At 40.9% G+C, this 19,762-nt stretch overlaps 1 protein-coding gene and 1 pseudogene across 3 annotated transcripts in view; both read left to right on the top strand.

Annotated features, from left to right (window-relative positions):
- The window catches only part of NSUN3 (NOP2/Sun RNA methyltransferase 3), a 106,002-nt gene that overhangs the window by 81,818 nt on the left and 4,422 nt on the right, over positions 1 to 19,762 (top strand). The window lies entirely within an intron of this gene.
- On the top strand, positions 1,607 to 2,878 carry LOC118676433 (annotated as a pseudogene).

Here is a 19,762-nt window from a genome sequence, read left to right on the forward strand (position 1 = left end):
GGAACTAACATGAGGCTTGCTTGCTTTAGTGACGGAGGAAGCCAAAGCTTCCCCGCCTGCCTTGCTGGCCTCTCAGCTGCACTCTAAGCAACTATGTTACAAAAATAGAAGCTAAACAAAACCCCGGGCTTCAGCCAGCAGGACCGCAACATTGTTTCAAATACAGAAGGGTAAACAAAGGCCAGAAACCTGCTTTCAGTAATGGAAGTCTCATAGCTGAAGCCGAGCATCAGAGCTAAATCTGGCCCAGAATGAAAAAAAAAAGGAAAAAAGGACAGGTTGGGAGCTTCAGTCACCCGTCAGCCTGAAAACGGCCCTCAGCCCCTCACCCAGGCTGGCCAGGCACCCCAGTGGGGACCCCCACCCTGAAGGATGTGTGACCAGCTGCAAACAGCCATCATCCCCTCACCCAGGCTGGCCAGGCACCCCAGTGGGGACCCCCACCCTGTCCAGGACACCCTTCATGGCAAACCAGCCGACCCCCACCCTTGCACCAGGCTTCTACCCTATATAGTAAAAGGGTAATATGCCTCCCAGCACTGGGATCAGAGGAGCCGCAAGGCCTCCTGGCACCGGGATCAGCATGACAGGGGGCAGCGACCAAACCCCCCTGATCGGCCCTGCTCTGTGTGTGACAAGGTGCAGTGCCCCAATCCCCCCCCCCCCACCCCCCACGGGCCCTGCTCTGTGTGTGACAGGGTAGAGCCATAACCTCCCCACCGGCCCTGCCCTGAGTGTGACAGTGGCGGCGCCCCAACCCCCTGATCCTCCCTGCTCTGTGTGTAACAGGGGGCGGTGCCCCAACTCCCCTATCGGCCCTACTCTGTGAGTGACAGGGGGGAGCTCCTCAACCCCCTGATCAGCCCTGCTCTGTGCGTGACAGGGGGGAGCTCCCCAACCCCCTGATCGACCCTGCTCTGTGTGTGACAGCGGGGGGCACCCCAACTCCCCAATCGGCCCTGCTCTGAGCCTGACCAGGGGCTGCACCTAGGGATTGGGCCTGCCTTCTGCCACCCGGGAGCGGGCCTAAGCCAGCAGAGTGTTATCTCCCAAGGGGTCCCAGACTGCGAGAGGGCACAGGCCAGGCTGAGGGACCCCCTTCCCCCCCCCCCCCCGAGTGCACAAATTTTTGTGCACCGGGCCTCTAGTACTAGTATAAAGAGAACCCTATGGATTCCACTAAAAAAACTACTACAACTGATAAATGAATTCAGTAAAGTAGTAGGATACAAAATAAATATTCAGAAATCAGTTTTATTTTTATACACCAATACTCAACTATCAGAAAGGGAAACTAAGTAAACAATACCCTTTACAATTGCATCAAAATATTTTTAAAAACTAGGAATAAATTTAATCAAAGATGTAAGAGACCTGTACTTGGAAAATAATAAGACACCCAAAAAGCAATTGAAGAAGATACAAATAAGTAGAAGTCTATATCATATTCATGGACAGGAAGAATTGACATCATTAAAATGTTCATACTACCCCTTTCGGCGCGGCGCGGGGGAGCGTCAAGATCAGGCCGCTGGGCTGCAGGCCACCTGCGGCGCTGCGGGATGTAGCACGGGGTCCGTGGCCCCAGCTGAGCCCGTCCCCCGGCGTGTCTGCTCCCTGGGGCTGAGACACCCAGCCTGTCCCCAAGCTGAAGCTTCAGGGTCCTGAGGCACCAGCTAGATGTCTTCTCACAAAGGACCGGTGGTGGCACAGGGCAATGGGGCTCCTGCCAGTAACAGGGAGACTGACATGGTGAAGCTGGCGGAACTGGGACCCCTGCTGGAAGAGAAGGGCAAACGCGGGACTGCTGACCGGCCAAAGCTGAAGAAGAGCAAGCATGCCCAGTGCCCCAAGAGGAGGAGGAGGAGGAAGGGGAGGAGGAGGAAGAGGGGGAAGAGATGAGGGTCCTGACACTTCCCCTGCAAGCACACCATGCCATGGAGAAGGTGGAGGAGTTCGTGTATAAGGTCTGGGAGGGCCGCTGGAGGGTCATCCCATACAGTGTGCTCCCTGACTGGCTGAAAGACAGCGATTACCTGCTCCACGGCCACAGGCCGCCCATGCCCTCCTTCCCGGCTTGCCTCCGGAGCATCTTCCGCATCCACACAGAGACCGGCAATATCTGGACCCATCTGCTTGGTTTTGTGCTGTTTCTGTTCCTGGGAATCTTGACCCTGCTGAGACCAAACATGTACTTCATGGCGCCCCTGCAGGAGAAGGTGGTGTTCGGCATGTTCTTCCTGGGAGCTGTGCTCTGCCTCAGCTTCTCCTGGCTCTTTCACACCGTCTACTGTCACTCAGAGAAAGTCTCTCGGACTTTTTCCAAACTGGACTATTCAGGGATTGCCCTGCTGATTATGGGGAGCTTTGTCCCCTGGCTCTATTACTCCTTCTGCTGCTCCCCACAGCCACGGCTCATCTACCTCTCCATCATCTGTGTCCTGGGCATTTCCGCCATCATTGTGGCACAGTGGGACCGGTTTGCCTCTCCTAAGCACCGGCAGACAAGAGCAGGGTGTTCCTGGGCCTGGGTCTGAGCGGCGTCGCGCCCACCATGCACTTTACCATCGCCGAGGGCTTTGTCAAGGCCACCACCGTGGGCCAGATGGGCTGGTTCTTCCCCATGGCCGTGATGTACATCACCGGGGCTGGCCTCTATGCTGCTCGAATTCCTGAGCGCTTCTTTCCTGGGAAGTTTGACATATGGTTCCGGTCGCATCCGATTTTTCATGTCCTGGTGGTGGCAGCAGCCTTCGCCCACTTCTATGGGGTCTCCAACCTTCAGCAATTCCGCTACGGCTTGGAAGGCGGCTGTACCGATGACTCTCTTCTCTGAGCCTCCCACTCGAGGCTGGAGGGGAACTTCCCAAGTGCTTTCTTTCAAAAATAACGTCCTTGCTGAAGTGAAAGGAAGCGTCTGAGTTGTCTGTTTCTAAAAGAAACCTCTTAGAGAATTCAGTGCCAGAATCCACTGGCCACGGCTCTCCTCAGCAAGGCAGCTCTGTCCCCTTGGCACAGAGCGCCCTGAAGCTCATGTTGAGATTTTATCCCTCCTCCAACCATTTTGGGGAAAATGATGGACTAGAACTCTACAGAAATTCTATTTCTGGAAGAAAATGTCCCTCCCTTACCCCTGTCCTTACTTTGTAACCTGGCTTGGAACAGGCCATCCATTTTGTAGTACACTTTTCAGAAACGATCGTAGCGCTTCCGTCTCTGGGGCCTGGATCTGCTGACAGCAGGAAGAAGGCACCAACTTTGAGGCAGCAGCTAATCATGGAAGTGTGTCCAGGCTTCAGATAACTTGAGTTTTAATTTTTTTTCTTGGCAGAGTAATGTAAAATTAAAATGGGGAGAGATAGTTAATATTTAATACTAAGCTTTAAAAAGAAATTTGCTATCATTGCTGTGTATCCTGATGCAAAGGCTATGATGATAATAAAAGGAAGTGCAGAAGACAATTAGCATTCAAAAAAAAAATAAAATGTTCATACTACCCAAACAATCTATATATTCAATGCAACTCTTACCAAGATACCAATGGCATAGAACTAGAACAAATATACCAAAAATTTGTGTGGAACCACAGAAGACACCAAATAGCTACACCAACCTTGGGAAAGACCAAAGTTGAGGGAATCATGCTACTTAATATCAAATTATACTGGTAGCACAAGGTCACAGTAATTAAAAGAGCATGATACTGGCATAACCCTAGACATATAGATCAATGGAACAGAATAGACAGCCCAGAAATAAACCCATGCCTTTATGGTCAAATAATATTTGACAAAGGAAGCAAGACATACAATGGATAGTCTATTCAATAAATGGTGTTGGGAAAACTGGACAGATACATGCAAAAAAATGAAAATACATGTATACAAGAATAAACTAAAATGGATTAAAAACTTAAATGTTAGACTTGACATCATAAAAATCTTAGAAGAAAACATAGGCAGTGCAATCTTGGACATTTTTCATAACAATATATCTTCTGATATATCTTTCTGGAAAGGACAACAAAAGAAAAAATAAACAAATGGGATTATATCAAACTAAAATGTTCTTGCACTACAAAGGAAACCATCAACAAAATAAGACAACCCACTGAATGGGAGAACATATTTGCCACTGATATATCTTAAAGGGGTTAATTTCCAAACTTTATAAAGAACTTCTACATCTCAACACCAAAAAACAAAACAAAACAAAACAAAAAACCCAAACAATAAAATTAAAATATGGGGGAAGGACCTGAATAGACACTTCTCCAAAGAGGACATTCAGGTGTCCAATAGACGTATGAAAAGATGCTCAAGGTCACTAACTATCAGAGAAATGAAAATTAAAAGTACAGTGAGATAACACTTGTTTGTTGATTTCTTGATGATAGCCTGTCAGAATGGCTATCATCAAGAAATTAACAGACAACAAGTGTTGTCGAGGATGTGGAGAAAAGGGAACCCTTGTGCACTGTTGATGGGAACACATTTTGGTGCAGCCATCATGGAAAGCAGTATGAAGTTACCTCAAAAAATTAAAGATGGACCAGCTGATGTGGCTCAGTGGTTGAGCATCGACGCAGGAACCAAGTGGTCACTGGTTTAATTCCCAGTTAGGGCACATGCCCAAGTTGCGGGCTTAATCCCATGTGAGGGAGTGCAGCCAATTGATATTTCTCTATCATTAATATTTCTATCTCTCTATCCTTCTCCCTTCCTCTCTCTTTAAAAAATCAACCAAAACATTTAAAAAATTAAAAATGGAACTTCCTTATGTCCCAGTGATTCCTAAACACTAATTAGAAAGAATATATTTACCCCTATGTTCATAGAAGTGTTATTTACAATAGTCAAGATTTGGAAGCAACCCAAGTGCCCATCAGTAGATGAGAAGATAAAAAAGCTGTGATCCATGTACACAATGGAGTACTACTTGGCCGAAAAAAGATGGAAATCTTATTATTTGCGACAGCATCGAGGGACCTGGAGAGTATTATACTAAGTGAAATTAGCCAGATAGAGAAAGGTAAGTACCATATGACTTCACTTATATGTGGAATCTAATGAACAAAATAAACTAACAAACAAAGTGGGGATAGACTCATAGATAGACAAGACCGAGAGCTGTAATAGGGGTGGGGTTTGGGGCTAAGTGAGAAGGGTTAATGGATTAAGCAAAGGAAAAAAAGGAAAACTCATGGACACTCTCAACAGTATGGTAATTACCAGATGGGAAGGGTTATGGGGAGAGGTAAAAGTGGAAAAAGGGGGGAGATAGTAATGGAAAGAGATTTGACTTATGGTGGTGAACACACAATACAATATACAAATAATGTATTATAGAACTGTTTACCTGAAACCTAATTTCATTAACTAATGCCACCTCAATAAATTCAATAACAAAAAAAGAGAAATTAAAAAACAAACAAAGTGTCCCAAACTTATTGTTTGGGATACTGTTTAAGTAAAGGGCCACATTTTTCACTCTATAATTAGCTAGAGTTCTACTAGAGAATCTGATGTTATTTTTTATCTAATTGTTCTAGATATTTAAAAGTATAGTCTTGTTGTTACTTACCCCTATGTGAAAAAGGTATTCTGTACTGCTTAGTTTTTCCATAGAAATTTGAAATAAAAGTGAAACTATTTTCAAAAGCTTGTGCATTGGACTGAGAGTTGTAAATTAATAGAGAATCCACTATATTATGGGCATGCTTAGTCATGCATACAGTGTGGGAAAATTTCAAAATGAAATAGGTTCACTAATAAGGTTGGAATGCCAATGGATAAATTCATAATTGTCTTCTGGAGGATACTTCAGACGCACAAGGAATATCAAGGGCAGAACAGCAGACAAGAATGCCTTAAAATAGAAAAAGAAATTGTACTTCACCACATCAAGGACAGTCAAAAATAGATTATTAAAGCAGACTTGCAGAAACTATAAAAAAATCTTATTCTATATAAACTTATCAGTTACTCCAGAGTTTTTTTCCCTCTTTTTGAAATGTGAAAATTAATATGACTCAGAAATACTTGTACCTTCAACTTGATCTATGACATTAAATTAGTCTTGGACTTTCTAAACCTTGGTTGCCTAATTTTTTAAGTAAAAAGTTATTTTTAAGAAAATTGAGTATATTTTGAGACATTACTCTATTTCAGGCATTGTTTTAAGTATTTATATATTTGTTATTTTATGTACTCCAATTTTTTTTTTTTCTAAAAGTTCTCTAACTGTAACTGAGATTCAGGTAAAGGGCTAACTCTGTTTACAAAAGTCAAGAAGGAAAATAGACAGTAGTGGAGAACCAAAGCAGACCTAAGAGGAATTGATAAATAGAAGAGTAAGTCTGAGTAGGCAATGGGGCTGATTAGGGAGAAGCAGACAGAAGGGCCTGGTTGGAGAGGACAGCTGCCCGATTTAGTTCACGTTCTTGGCAATTAACATTCATTTTGCTAAACTGGCATTCCTATTAAGCCAACGTGCCAGCAAGCCTGGTTGCTTCTGTTTATTTTTTGCAGAAAACCAGTCTTTGTTTCCAAGCATGAAGTTTTTCACTCTTATGTCCCTCACACTTTGGTAATATAGGTCCCCCTTATTAAAAGCAAATAGTCTCTGAGGCCTCAGTGTTTTACCAAGTATTTAAAATAGAATGGTATGTTAAGTTCTGTATGTGTATAGTTTTATACAACTCTAAAGCCCACAAAACCTTATAAGGTTTTTAAAAGTTGAAATTAACAGCATTAATTTAACAGCTCCGATGATACTGTCCTGTTGAAACTCTAGCACCACTTGAAATCCAAGCATGGTACTTAATATGTAGGGCTTTGAAGTTGAGCCTGTCTCAGCTACCATGCATCATATAATCTCTCACTTCTTTCACCAGTTTTCTCTTTTTGGACTGTAGAAGAAAAACCCTTCATTTTTGTGGTGTCCTATTTTGTCTCCAACTTTTCCTGAGTACAGAATTTATATATTAAGAACACTTTTGGGGTTTTTAAATTATTATGTAACAGATATTAAAATAGTACTGCTTGATTTAACTAGATGATAACAGAAACATCTTTAGGACTGTAATATTATTGTAATCATCTAGATGATGCAGAGTATGCCTACATTTTACTTTTTAAATTTAGAATAGCTTTAAATGGAATGTAAAATTACCCAAATTCTTATAGGGAGCTCAGTTACTTGAGGATTATCTGAGAACCATCAAGTCCATGAGCTTCGGTATGAGAAACATTTCTCTGGTTTTTATGAACACTCCTGAATAGGAAAATGTGGAGTCTACTCTGACAAGTATGTCTCAGAGGGTTTGCCAGGAGAAAGAAAGCACAGGAAAGTCATAATTTGAATAAAAGAAAAAACATATTTTGTACACAGCCTTTCCTTACGAAAGTTTCTTTCCAAGCCAGGGACGTTTTTTTCTTGCTAATGGAAAAGGTGGTCATGTAATTTATTGTCCAACCAGGATATGTTTGAGAGTGGAAGGGCAAGCTATTAATAATGGACAACCAGCCCTAACTGGTTTGGCTCAGTGGATAGAGCGTCGGCCTGTGGACTGAAGGGTCCCAGGTTTGATTCCAGTCAAGGGTATGTTCCTTGGTTGTGGGCGCATCCCCAGTAGGGCGTGTGCAGGAGGCAGCTGATCGATGTTTCTCTCTCATGATGTTTCTAAATCTCTATCCCTCTCCCTTCCTCTCTGTAAAAAAAAATCAATAAAATGTATTAAAAAAATAATGGACAACCAGTGTAACTAGGACTATCATGGGCACACAGATCACGTGGTCTTCCCAAATGAGCATGGGGCAAGGTGAGGGTGGGCACTCATTCATTTGAATAGATCAATAGCTCTCGTGCTTCCTGAGAAGGGCTGGTGTCCTCCCTGCACACTTTCCTACAGCCCCCTTTTGGCAGAAATAAGATGCTCCCCCATCTGAGCACAAATAAAAGTCTCTAATTACAAAATGACTTCTTTTCCACTTCTCTGCCTGAAATCTAAAGCATGAGGATCTCCTTTTAATCAACAGCTCAGATGCAGCACTCCGAGCACTCGCTAATGACTTTCCTCTGATGTTATTTTTTTTAAGGAGCTTTGACAAGATCCCAGCTGAGATCATTGATAGTCAAGATGAATGACAGTGGCTTTCAAACTTTTGTAAAACTATGTGAATCACATTTGCCAAATGACACACACGTGCAAACCCATAGACATACAGAAATTTCTACTCCACAATATCCTTAAACTTAAGAGGTACCTGCCCATATAAAATTTATTTTAAAAAATGGTGTGACTCATTCAGTTGAATTCATGACCCACTAATGGTTTGTGGTTTGCAGTTTGAGAACACTACTAACCAGCCATTCCCTTCTGTATGAAGTGAAGTAAAAGGGTACATAACTGTACTATGTTAATTGATTTCCATGTGTCCTTACAGAACTTCAATTTACTCTTTTGTTCTTGGTTTAAGTAAGAGTCACTTTCAAAACATAAAAAAAAAAAAAACACCTTCTATAAGACATGGTGCATTATGTCATTCAAAGTCCTCCCCATATAAAGACCCTTATTATGAATTTCTGTTAGATTTCAATGAATGTTTTTAGGTTAGGAAACCTATGTAAATTAAGATTTTTTTTTTCTCATTTTGCTTGGGTGGCGAGTAACATAGCTAAATACTATCATCAGTTGCAGCAGATATTTTTATCTCCCTTCACATACCCCATTCTCTACATGGCTTTTATTCTCCCTTTATCCTCCTTTTTTGATAAAATGATCATATTGTGGAAGATGTACTGGCTAAGGGAATATGTACCAGAGTGAAACGGCTGAGTTTGTGATGTCAGGCAAATTACTTAACCTCTTTGTATCTTAATTTTCTCACCAGTAAAATTAGGATAATAATATCTATATAATGTAAGTTTTTGTTATAGCTAAATGAGATAATACTTTTAAATTCTTAGAATATTGCTTAGCCTATAGTAAGGGGAAAATGATGAGGCAATTACCAGTGCCATCTTTAGAAGCAAATATACAATTAGTTAAGGATTCCTTATTTCCCAGGGTTACAGAATCAGGCAAGTCCCATAAGCACCTGAGTGAGCATGTGTGTCCTGCATCTCATTTTATAAATGTTCCTTTGTCAAATGAATTAGCAGATGAATGTTTTGTCTTGGAATCTTGAGGCTGGGTAATTCCACCCTACCTCTTACTCCTTCATGATATTTATGTCTGAGTTTATTTTCCCATCAGTATGCAAGAAGTTTGAGGGTCAGGGACTATCTTATTAATTTTTGGATTCCCCTGGCACTTCATTCAGTGTTTTCCTATAGTAGGCATTTCATTAATCTTTAATAAAACTAATTAATTAAACAGGTTCCTTTCAATGTCAATAAAGCAAAAACAATCTCAGTAAAAAGGAGTGAAAATCCCCACAGAGTTTGATGAAAGCACAGAGAATTTGATATTCAGAACATTAGCTGAGCCCATGAGACCAAAGGAGAATGCTCAACTTTCCTATCAGCCATGTTTAAGAACATGGGCTTTGTTAGTACATCTGGATATAAAATCCTTTCTCCATCACTTCATAGTTATGCAAACTTGGGCAAGTTATATAACTCCTTTAAATGTCAGATCCTTTACCTCTACACTAAGGACAGTTAAAAGATCATGAATTTAAAGTGCTGAGCACAATGTCTTATATATAGAAAACAGGTGTATTAAGTTTTCTTTTACTGTGTCACAAATTATTGCAAACTTAGCAGCTTAAAAAAAAACAAAAATTTATTATCACAGTTTTCATAAGTCAAAAGTTAAGCATATTTTCATTGGGCCCTCTGTATATGGTTTCAAATGGCTAAAATGAAGTATAAGCCATGTCTAGAGATTTGACTAGGGAGAGATGTCTCTCTAAGCTCCCTTAGTTTATTGGTGTAATTTTTATGCTAGCTGTTGGCTCAAACCACTCTCAGCAGCTAGAAGTCACTGATAGATTCTTGCCACATGGCCCCCTCCATAGGCCCTCTCACTCTATGAATTTTTTAAAAATAATTCTTTATTGTTGAAAGTATTACATATGTCACATTCCCCCCCCCCCCCCATTGACCTCCTCCAGTCCTCCCTGCACCCTCCCCCACCCAGGCCTTCAGCACCCTATTGTCTGTGTCCTTGGGTTATGCATATATGCATACAAGCTCTTTGGATGACCCACCCGCCCTCCCCCTGCCTTCCCTCTGAGATTCTGCACTCTGTTCCATGCTTCCATGTCTCTGGATCCACTCTGTTCATCAGTTTATTTATTTATTTATTTATTTATTTATTTATTTTAATATATTTTATTGATTTTTTACAGAGAAGTGAGAGGGACAGAGAGTTAGAAACATCGATGAGAGAGATCGGTCAGCTGCCTCCTGCATACCCCCCACTGGGGATGTGCCCACAATCAAGGTACATGCCCTTGACAGGAATTGAACCTGGGGCCCTTGAGTCCGCAGGCCGAAGCTCTATCCACTGAGCCAAACCGGTTCGGCATCAGTTTATTTTGTTACTTAGATTCCACACATCTCACTCTATGAATTTTTTAATCCCTTCCTTCAGGAAAGCTTCCCGGTCCCTGCAAGTACTCACTTGACTAGGTCAGACCTACCTAGCATAATCTCCCTTCTGATGAACTCAGAGTCACTTATCAGTAAACCAATCATGGGAGGAATATTCCATCATAGTCTCAGTTGTTTTTTTTTTTTTTTTTTTTTTACAGAGAGGAAGGGAGAGAGATAGAGAGTTAGAAACATCGATGAGAGAGAAACATCGATCAGCTGCCTCCTGCACATCTCCCACTGGGGATGTGCCCGCAACCCAGGTACATGCCCTTGACCGGAATTGAACCTGGGACCTTTCAGTCCGCAGGCCGACGCTCTATCCACTGAGCCAAACCGGTTTCGGCCATAGTCTCAGTTTTGTCTCACATTCAAGAAGAGGAAATTATATAAGGGTGTGGGTCATAGGAGGTGGTAATCTTAGAATTCTGCCTAACACAAGAAGTAATTTCAGATCCTCTCTGAACAAGCATTTAAGTTTTGGGAAACAAGTGACTAAAAAGAGAGAATCACATTTGATTCCACCATTCCACACTCAGTGAGAGTTTATTTTTTTTTTTTATTTTTTTTTATTTTTATTTTTTTTTATTGCTTAAAGTATTACAAAGGGTATTACATATGTGTCCATTTTATCCCCCCGCCCTAGACAGTCCCCTAGCCTCCCCTATCCCCCAATGTCTTATGTCCACTGGTTATGCTTCTATGCATGCATACAAGTCCTTTAGTTGATCTCTTACCCCCCTACCTCCTGCCCCGCAACCCTCCCCGGCCTTCCTGCTGCAGTTTGACAATCTGTTTGAGGCAGCTCTGCCTCTGTATCTATTATTGTTCAAAAGTTTATAATGGTCTCTATTATCCATGAATGAGTGAGATCATGTGGTATTTTTCCTTCATTGACTGGCTTATTTCACTTAGCATAATGCTCTCCAGTTCCATCCATGACGTTGCAAATGGTAAGAGTTCCTTCCTTTTTAGAGCAGCATAGTATTCCATCGTGTAGATGTACCACAGTTTTCTAATCCATTCATCTACTGATGGGCACTTAGGCTGTTTCCAGATCTTAGCTATTGTGAATTGTGCTGCTATGAACATAGGGGTGCATATATCCTTTCTGATTGGTGTTTCTGGTTTCTTGGGATATATTCCTAGAAGTGGGATCACAGGGTCAAATGGGAGTTCCATTTTCAGTTTTTTAAGGAAACTCCATACTGTCTTCCATAGTGGCTGCACCAGTCTGCATTCCCACCAGCAGTGCACAAGTGTTCCTTTTTCTCCACATCCTCTCCAGCACTTGTCATTTGTTGATTTGTTGATGATAGCCAGTCTGACAGGTGTGAGATGGTACCTCATTGTTGTTTTGATTTGCATCTCTCGGATGATTAGTGACTTTGAGCATGTTTTCATATGTCTCTTGGCTTTCTGAATGTCCTCTTTTGAAAGGTGTCTATTTAGGTCCTTTGCCCATTTTTTGATTGGATTGTTTATCTTCCTTTTGTTAAGTTGTATGAGTTCCCTATAAATTTTGGAGATTAGGCCCTTATCGGATATGACATTGGCAAATATGTTTTCCCACACAGTGGGTTTTCTCGTTGTTTTGTTGATGGTTTCTTTTGCTGTGCAGAAGCTTTTTATTTTGATGTAGTCCCATTTGTTCATTTTCTCTTTAGTTTCAAGTGCCCTAGGAGCTGTATCAGTGAAGAAATTGCTTCGGCATATGTCTGAGATTTTGTTGCCTTTGGATTCTTCTAGAATTTTTATAGTTTCATGTCGTACATTTAAGTCCTTTATCCATTTTGAGTTTATTTTTGTGTATGGTGTAAGTTGGTGGTCTAGTTTCATTTTCTTGCATATATCTGTCCAATTTTCCCAGCACCATTTATTGAAGAGACTATCTTGGCTCCATTGTATGTTCTTGCCTCCTTTGTCAGATATTAATTGAGCATATTGGTTCGGGCCGATTTCTGGGCTCTCTATTCTATTCCATTGATCTATATGCCTATTCTTGTGCCAGTACCAGGCAGTTTTGAGAACAGTGGCTTTGTAATACATCTTGATATCTGGTATTGAGATCCCACCTACTTTGGTCTTTTTCAGGATTGCTGCAGCTATTCGAGGTCTTTTTTTATTCCAGATGAATTTTTGGAGAGTTCGTTCTAGATCTCTGAAGTATGCCGTTGGTATTTTAATGGGAAGTGCGTTGAATTTATAGATTGCTTTGGGTAGTATGGACATTTTAATGATGTTGATTCTACCAATCCATGAACACGGTATGTTCTTCCATCTGTTTATGTCTTCCTCTATATCTTTTTTCAACGTCCTGTAGTTTTCTGAGTAGAGGTCTTTTACCTCTTTAGTTAAGTTTATTCCTAGGTAGCTTAATTTTTTTGGTGCGATGGTAAATGGGATTGTTTTTATAATCTCTCTTTCTGAAAGTTCACTATTGGTGTATAGAAATGCCTCGGATTTCTTGGGGTTAATTTTGTATCCTGCTACATTGCCAAATTCATGTATTAAGTCCAGTAGCTTTTTGATGGAGTCTCTAGGGTTTTGTATGTATAATATCATGTCGTCTGCAAATAAGGACAGTTTTACTTCCTCTTTTCCAATTTGGATGCCTTTTATTTCTTCTTCTTGCCGAATTGCAATGGCTAACACTTCCAGTACTATGTTGAACAGGAGTGGTGAGAGGGGGCATCCCTGTCTTGTTCCTGTTCTTAGGGGAAATGGTGTTAGTTTTTGTCCATTGAGTATGATGTTGGCTGTGGGCCTGTCATATATGGCTTTTATTATGTTGAGGTATGATCCTTCTACTCCCACCTTGCTGAGAGCTTTTATCAAAAATGGGTGTTGAATTTTGTCAAATGCTTTTTCTGCATCAATTGATATGACCATGTGGTTTTTTTCTTTCAATTTGTTTATGTGATGTATCACGTTTATTGATTTGCGGATATTGTACCATCCTTGCAGCCCTGGGATAAATCCTACTTGGTCATGGTGTATGATCTTTCTGATGTACTGCTGGATCCGATTTGCTAAGATTTTGTTGAGGATTTTGGCATCTATGTTCATGAGGGATATTGGCCTGTAATTCTCTTTCATTGTGTTGTCTTTACCTGGTTTTGGTATTAGGGTGATGCTGGCTTCATAGAATGAGCTTGGAAGTGTTCCTTCCTCTTGAATTTTTTGTAGTAGTCTGAGGAGGATAGGTTTTAGTTCTTCCTTGAATGTTTGGTAAAACTCCCCTGTGAAGCCGTCTGGTCCTGGGCTTTTGTTTGCTGGAAGCTTTTTGATGACTGCTTCAATTTCTTCCATAGTTATTGGCCTGTTGAGATTTTTAGATTCTTCCTGATTGAGTTTTGGAATGTTGTATTTTTCTAGGAATTTGTCCATTTCCTCCAGGTTGTCTAGTTTGTTGGAGTAGAGCCGTCCATAGTATTTTTTAACAATCATTTGTATTTCTGTGGGGTCTGTTGTTATTTCGCCTCTATCGTTTCTGATTTTGTTTATTTGGGTCCTCTCTCTTTGCTTCTTGGTGAGTCTGGCTAGAGGTTTGTCAATCTTGTTTATCCTTTCAAAGAACCAGCTCTTGGTTTCATTGATTTTCTGTATTGTTTTTTTGGTCTCTATGTCATTTATTTCTGCTCTAATCTTTATTATCTCCTTCCTTCTGCTCACTCTGGGGTTTTCTTGTTGCTCTCTTTCTAATTCTTTGAGTTGTAGAGTTAGATGATTTACTACCATTTTTTCTTGTTTGTTGAGATAGGCCTGTAGAGCTATAAACTTCCCTCTCAGGACTGCTTTCATTGTGTCCCATAGGTTTTGGATTGTTGTGTTTTCATTGTCATTAGTTTCCAGGATGTTTCGAATTTCTTCTTTGATTTCATTGGTAACCCAATCAATATTTAATAGCATGCTATTCAGCTTCCAGGTGTTTGAGTGTTTTGGGTTGTTTTTATTGTAGTTTATTTCTAATATTATGCCATCGTGGTCTGCGAAGACGCTTTTTATGATTTCAATTTTCTTGAATTTGGGGATACTTTGCTTGTGACCCAATATGTGGTCTATTTTTGAATATGTCCTATGAGCATTTGAGTAGAATGTATATTCCCTGGCTTTCGGGTGAAGTGTTCTGAAGATGTCTATTAAGTCCATCTGATCTAGTGAGTCATTTAGGATTGCTGTATCTTTGCTGATTATTTGTCTAGAGGACTTATCCAGTGCTGTCAGTGGTGTATTAAAGTCCCCTACTATGATTGTATTGTTGTCGATGTCTCCTTTGATATCTTCCAGGAGTTTTTTTATGAATTTGGGTGCTCCTGCATTGGGTGCATATATGTTTACCAGGGTTATATCTTCTTGTTGTATTGATCCCTTTAGTATTATGAAGTGGCCTTCCTTATCTCTTGTTATGGCCTTCACTTTGAGGTCTATTTTGTCCGATATAAGTATTGCTACCCCAGCTTTCTTTTCCTTTCCATTTGCCTGAAAGATATTTTTCCATCTTTTCACTTTCAGTCTGTGTGAGTCCCTTCTAATGAGGTGGGTTTCTTGTAGACAGCAGATGTATGGGTCATGTTTTTTTATCCATTCAGCCACTCGATGTCTTTTGTTTGGAGCATTTAGTCCGTTTACATTTAAAGTTATTATTGAAAGGTACTTGTTTGTAGGCATTTCTGTTTTTGTGTGGCTGTTTTCTTTCTGAGCTTTTTATTTCTTATTTTTATACCAGTCCCTTTAGCATTCCTTGCATTGCTGGCTTGGTGGTGATAAACTCCCTTAGCCTTTTTTTGTCTGTGAAGCTTCTTATTTCCCCTTCAAGTTTGAATGATAGCCTTGCTGGATAGAGTATTCTTGGATTCAGTCCTTTGCTTTGCATCACTTTGTAAATTTCCATCCATTCTTTTCTGGCCTGATGTGTTTCTGTTGAGAAATCATTTGACAATCTAATGGGAGATCCCTTGTATGTAACTTTCCGTCTCTCTCTTGCAGCCTGTAAGATTCTCTCTTTGTCCTGAACATTTGCCATGGTAATTATGATGTGTCTTGGTGTGGGTCTTTTTGGGTTCACCTTGTTTGGGACTCTCTGGGCTTGTGTGACTTTTTTCTTCCCCACCTCAGGGAAGTTTTCTGATATTATTTCTTCTAATAGGTTTTCTAATCCTTGTTCATCCTTCTGTTGTTCTGGTACCCCTATTATTCGTATGTTGTTTCGTTTCATGTTGTCCCAAAGCTCCCTTAGGCTCTCCTCCTGTCTTTTCATTTTTTTCTCCAATTGCAGTACATTTTGGGTGTGTTTTGCTTCCTTGTCTTCTAAATCACTAATTCGGTCCTCCGCTTCTCCTAGTCTACTGTTGATACTTTCAATGGAGTTTTTCATTGCAGCTATATCACTCTTCATATCTTCTTGGGTCTTACTTAAGTTGTTGATTTTTTCATCTGTTTCTTCTAGCTTCTTCCATATGTTATCGATTTTTTCATCTGTTTCTTCTAGCTTCTTCCATATGTTATCGATTTTTTCATCTGTTTCTTCTTGCTTCTTGCTGAGGTTGTCGATTTTTTCCTCCATCCGGTTTATGCACTCTAGGACCCTTATTCTGAATTCTTTTTCTGTCATGTTGCATGCCTCTGTATTACTTAGCTGCTTTTCTGGAGAGTCCTCCTTCTCTTTCCTTTGGGGGTTTCTTTGTCTACCCATGTTTGATCTCACTGACATATCTAGACGTTGAGTCGTTCAGTGGCTGCTCCCTTGGTGGCAGTGACTCCTTGGTCTGCGGTTCCTCTTCGGGCGGTTGCGGTAGCAGCTGCTCTTCAGTTGGCAGCAACTCCTCTGGTGGGTGCTGTTCACAGCTGTGGTGGCTCTTCTGGCTGGTGGGGCGAGGTTTCACGTACAGCTGCTGTTCCTCAGCAGAGGGTGTGGTGCTCAGGAGGTTGCTGTTGCTTGGATCGGCTGTGTTGATTTAAAGGCACAAAATACAACACAACAAGGCACCACGTACCAGGCACTATACACAAATATATTCACGATATTAATAACCCCAAATAAAGGTGACCACCTGAATTAAGAGAATTAGGGGATAAGGAAGAAGGAAGAGAAAAAGAGAAAAGAGAAAAAAGAAAAGAAAATTAGGGACCAAAAAAATGAGTGCAAAAATGAAAGTGGGAAAAAGGAGGGGGGAAAGTAAAAGCGAGAAAAGAAAGGAAAAGAAAAAAAAAGAGCGAAAAGAGAGAATGAAGTGGAAGAGGGGAAGAGACTTTTTATATGAGGAGAATGCTCCTATAGAACAGCCATTAATCCCAACAAATTCCAGCAACAGCTCCCTGGAGATAAATGCAAACTAGAAACAACCAATAATATAACGATGAAAATAGAATGGAGAACACTAATCCCAAAATAAAATAAAGAGAAAATAAAATGGCACTTTAAAAAAAATGGTAAAATGGTAGCAGTAATAATACTGGTTAAAAATAAGAAGGTAGTAATTAAAAGGGTAAAATCAGGTGATGGAAAAAAGAAGAAAAAAAAAAAGAAGAAGAGGAAAAGAAAAAAAAAAGAAAAAAAAAGAAAAAAAATTGGTTTCTTAGTTAAAAGGTGAAAAAAGAAAAAAAAATATTGCAGTAGTGAAGGTCCTTCGGTTCTTCTATTCTTCAGTGTGGCTTGCCTTAGACCTGCCAGGTATTCAGGAGAGTGTTGAGTTTCCCTGCGATACACTGTTCCTCTGTGTTGTAAACCACAGTCCTTATTTTAAAGCAAGCTGCATTTGTTTCCCAGACTGCCTTATTTTGTGTTTAGCAAAGAGTCAGTTTGTGGGTCAGCCTCTGGGTGGCAGTGTTCTGGGGTTGGCCTCTGAGGCTACAGGGCCTCTCTGTCCAGTGGAAGTTCACTGCCCAGAGCTGGCTGCGTAAGAGTTACCAGTGCTGTGTTGTTGCTGGGATTGAAAATCCCTCTATAGGCCAGACCCTGTTAACTCCCAGGGACTGATCAGGTTATTTTAATCCTTGATCTCCTACAGGGTGGAATCTGGGTGTGGCTGTGCTCCTTGCCTGGGGGCTGGGGGGAGGAGTCTCACTCTCCGGAGAGAATGGCTGCCTCAGACGTGGGCTCAGGGGTGTCTCAGCACTCAATTCGCTGCCACCTCTCCCGGCCCCCCTTCTCTCCTCAGTCTCTCCGCAGATTCCACTCCTCCGCACACTCTCCCTCTCTTCAGCACAGGTGAGTGTCTGTATCCGAAATGTCCCATGAACAGGGTTCAGTGAAAACAAACAAACAAACGCCGGCCGCGGAAACGGGGAAGGCTTGGTTTCTGTAAGCTTCTTCTCTTACCGGGACTGCATGGTCTGGTCAGCTCTTCAGGCTGCCCCCTTTAGGCTCAGTCCTCTGTGATCACAGACCGAGCTCTCAATTCCCCCGGCGGCGCCAGGAATCCTGCGGTTCTCCTTTCCCCTGTTAGGGGCTGTGCCTGTCCCAAGGGACGCGGCTGTCTGCCACGCGGTCTCCCTCCGACTCTCTGGGCTCAGAGGTCTGGCAAACTTTCCTGCCCAAATCCCTGGTTTTTTTACCTTTCCAGGGGAGTTCTGCTCTTCCCGGCTGTAAACTGTCTCGCCAGCTGAGGAATTTCGCCAATTCGGGGTGGATGTTACTAGTTTCAGTTGCTCACTCCATTTGCTCAGGGACACGACCTGGGACGCGTCTGCCTATACCGCCGCCATCTTCCTAGAGTCCAGTGAGAGTTTATACTGTAGTGAGTGTAAGATGAGAGGCTTATGGTTGATGTACTCTCACTGTAGGTCTTTGTTACTGTAAACATCTTGCCACTCTGAGTATGAGTCTACTATTTATATACACATATTAATTAGATAACATGGCCCTTAACTATTTAATCTAGTGAGCTAAATTGAAGAACCAGCATTTTTTTTTCTAAGTTTGGAGGAAAAGCTGGATATATTACATTTATTGGCAGCTTGTAGATCCCCAATATAGCAGTTTCCTAAGAGATTTTTAAATTTTTTCAATATTTTATATGCTATTTACATTTAATACTCTGTTTCTAGACCCAAAATTTAATAAAGAAACCACCTTACTATATTATTCCTATTACAATTATTATCATCTAGGACACCTTGAGATAACCAGTGAGAGAAATATGATTGAAATGGTAAAGAGTTATGAAGATATTGGTTCTCTCTCTTTTTAAAATCTGTACTGTACCAAGTTGTTTAGACAGAAAATTTGTTAAAACTTTCAGTTGAGTTATAGTCAACATTGTAGGAAGTACAAATTATGCAATTACCTTTATTATCAATAAATTTTCAATCCAGTTGTAAAGGTAAGATACAAATGTGCAGAGTTAAGTGTCTGTAGAAGGCAGTATATAATTATAAGCCAAATGAATAGAGAGTGTTAAATGATGGAATTATAGTCTAGAGATGTCAAAGATAGCTGTGGGAAGTAAGGACCACAGCTAAACTACAGAGATGGGTAGGGTGTCGCCAGATGGAGAAAATAGAAGGGGATATTCCAGGAGGTTGGGGTAACATGAGCAGATGGCACACAGTGAAATATATTGATGGCAGTCTAGCTGCAGTCCACAGTTCAACTAAATGAATGGGAAGAGATAAAATAGAAAATGTAGGTATTATTTGAATCCTCAAATATGAATCCAAGGATTTTGGACTTAATTCAATAGTCAATGGCAATCCTTTGGCCTTTTTTCCGAAGAGGGATGCCACACAGAGTAATATTGAATAAGTATTCTTAGATAAAAAGAATGAATATATACTAAAAGTATTATTTCAAGGAGAGTAATAGTTGGGGGAAGGTTGAATTGGAGGAAAGAGAATATTGCTCTGGTCTATATAACACTATGGATCTGAGACATGGCCTATGGAGTAATAGGATCTGACTTAGGTCATATCATAGCAATGGTACTTCAAAAGGAGGTATAGAAGGAAAGGAATAATTAATAGGATTTGAAGACTAATTAGGTATGGGGAAGGAAGAAAGAAGAGAACTAAAGATGACTGGGTTTCCAACCTGGCTATTAAGAAATGATGGTAATACTTTATAGTTTTCCTGCGTATAAAATAAGGTAATGAGAGTATTTAACTCATAGTAAGCACACATTTGTATTATTATTATTATTATGTATATAAAATGTCTAGC

This window comes from Myotis myotis, unplaced genomic scaffold (assembly GCF_014108235.1).
Source record: "Myotis myotis isolate mMyoMyo1 unplaced genomic scaffold, mMyoMyo1.p scaffold_m19_p_2, whole genome shotgun sequence".
NCBI classification, from domain to species: Eukaryota; Metazoa; Chordata; class Mammalia; order Chiroptera; family Vespertilionidae; genus Myotis; species Myotis myotis.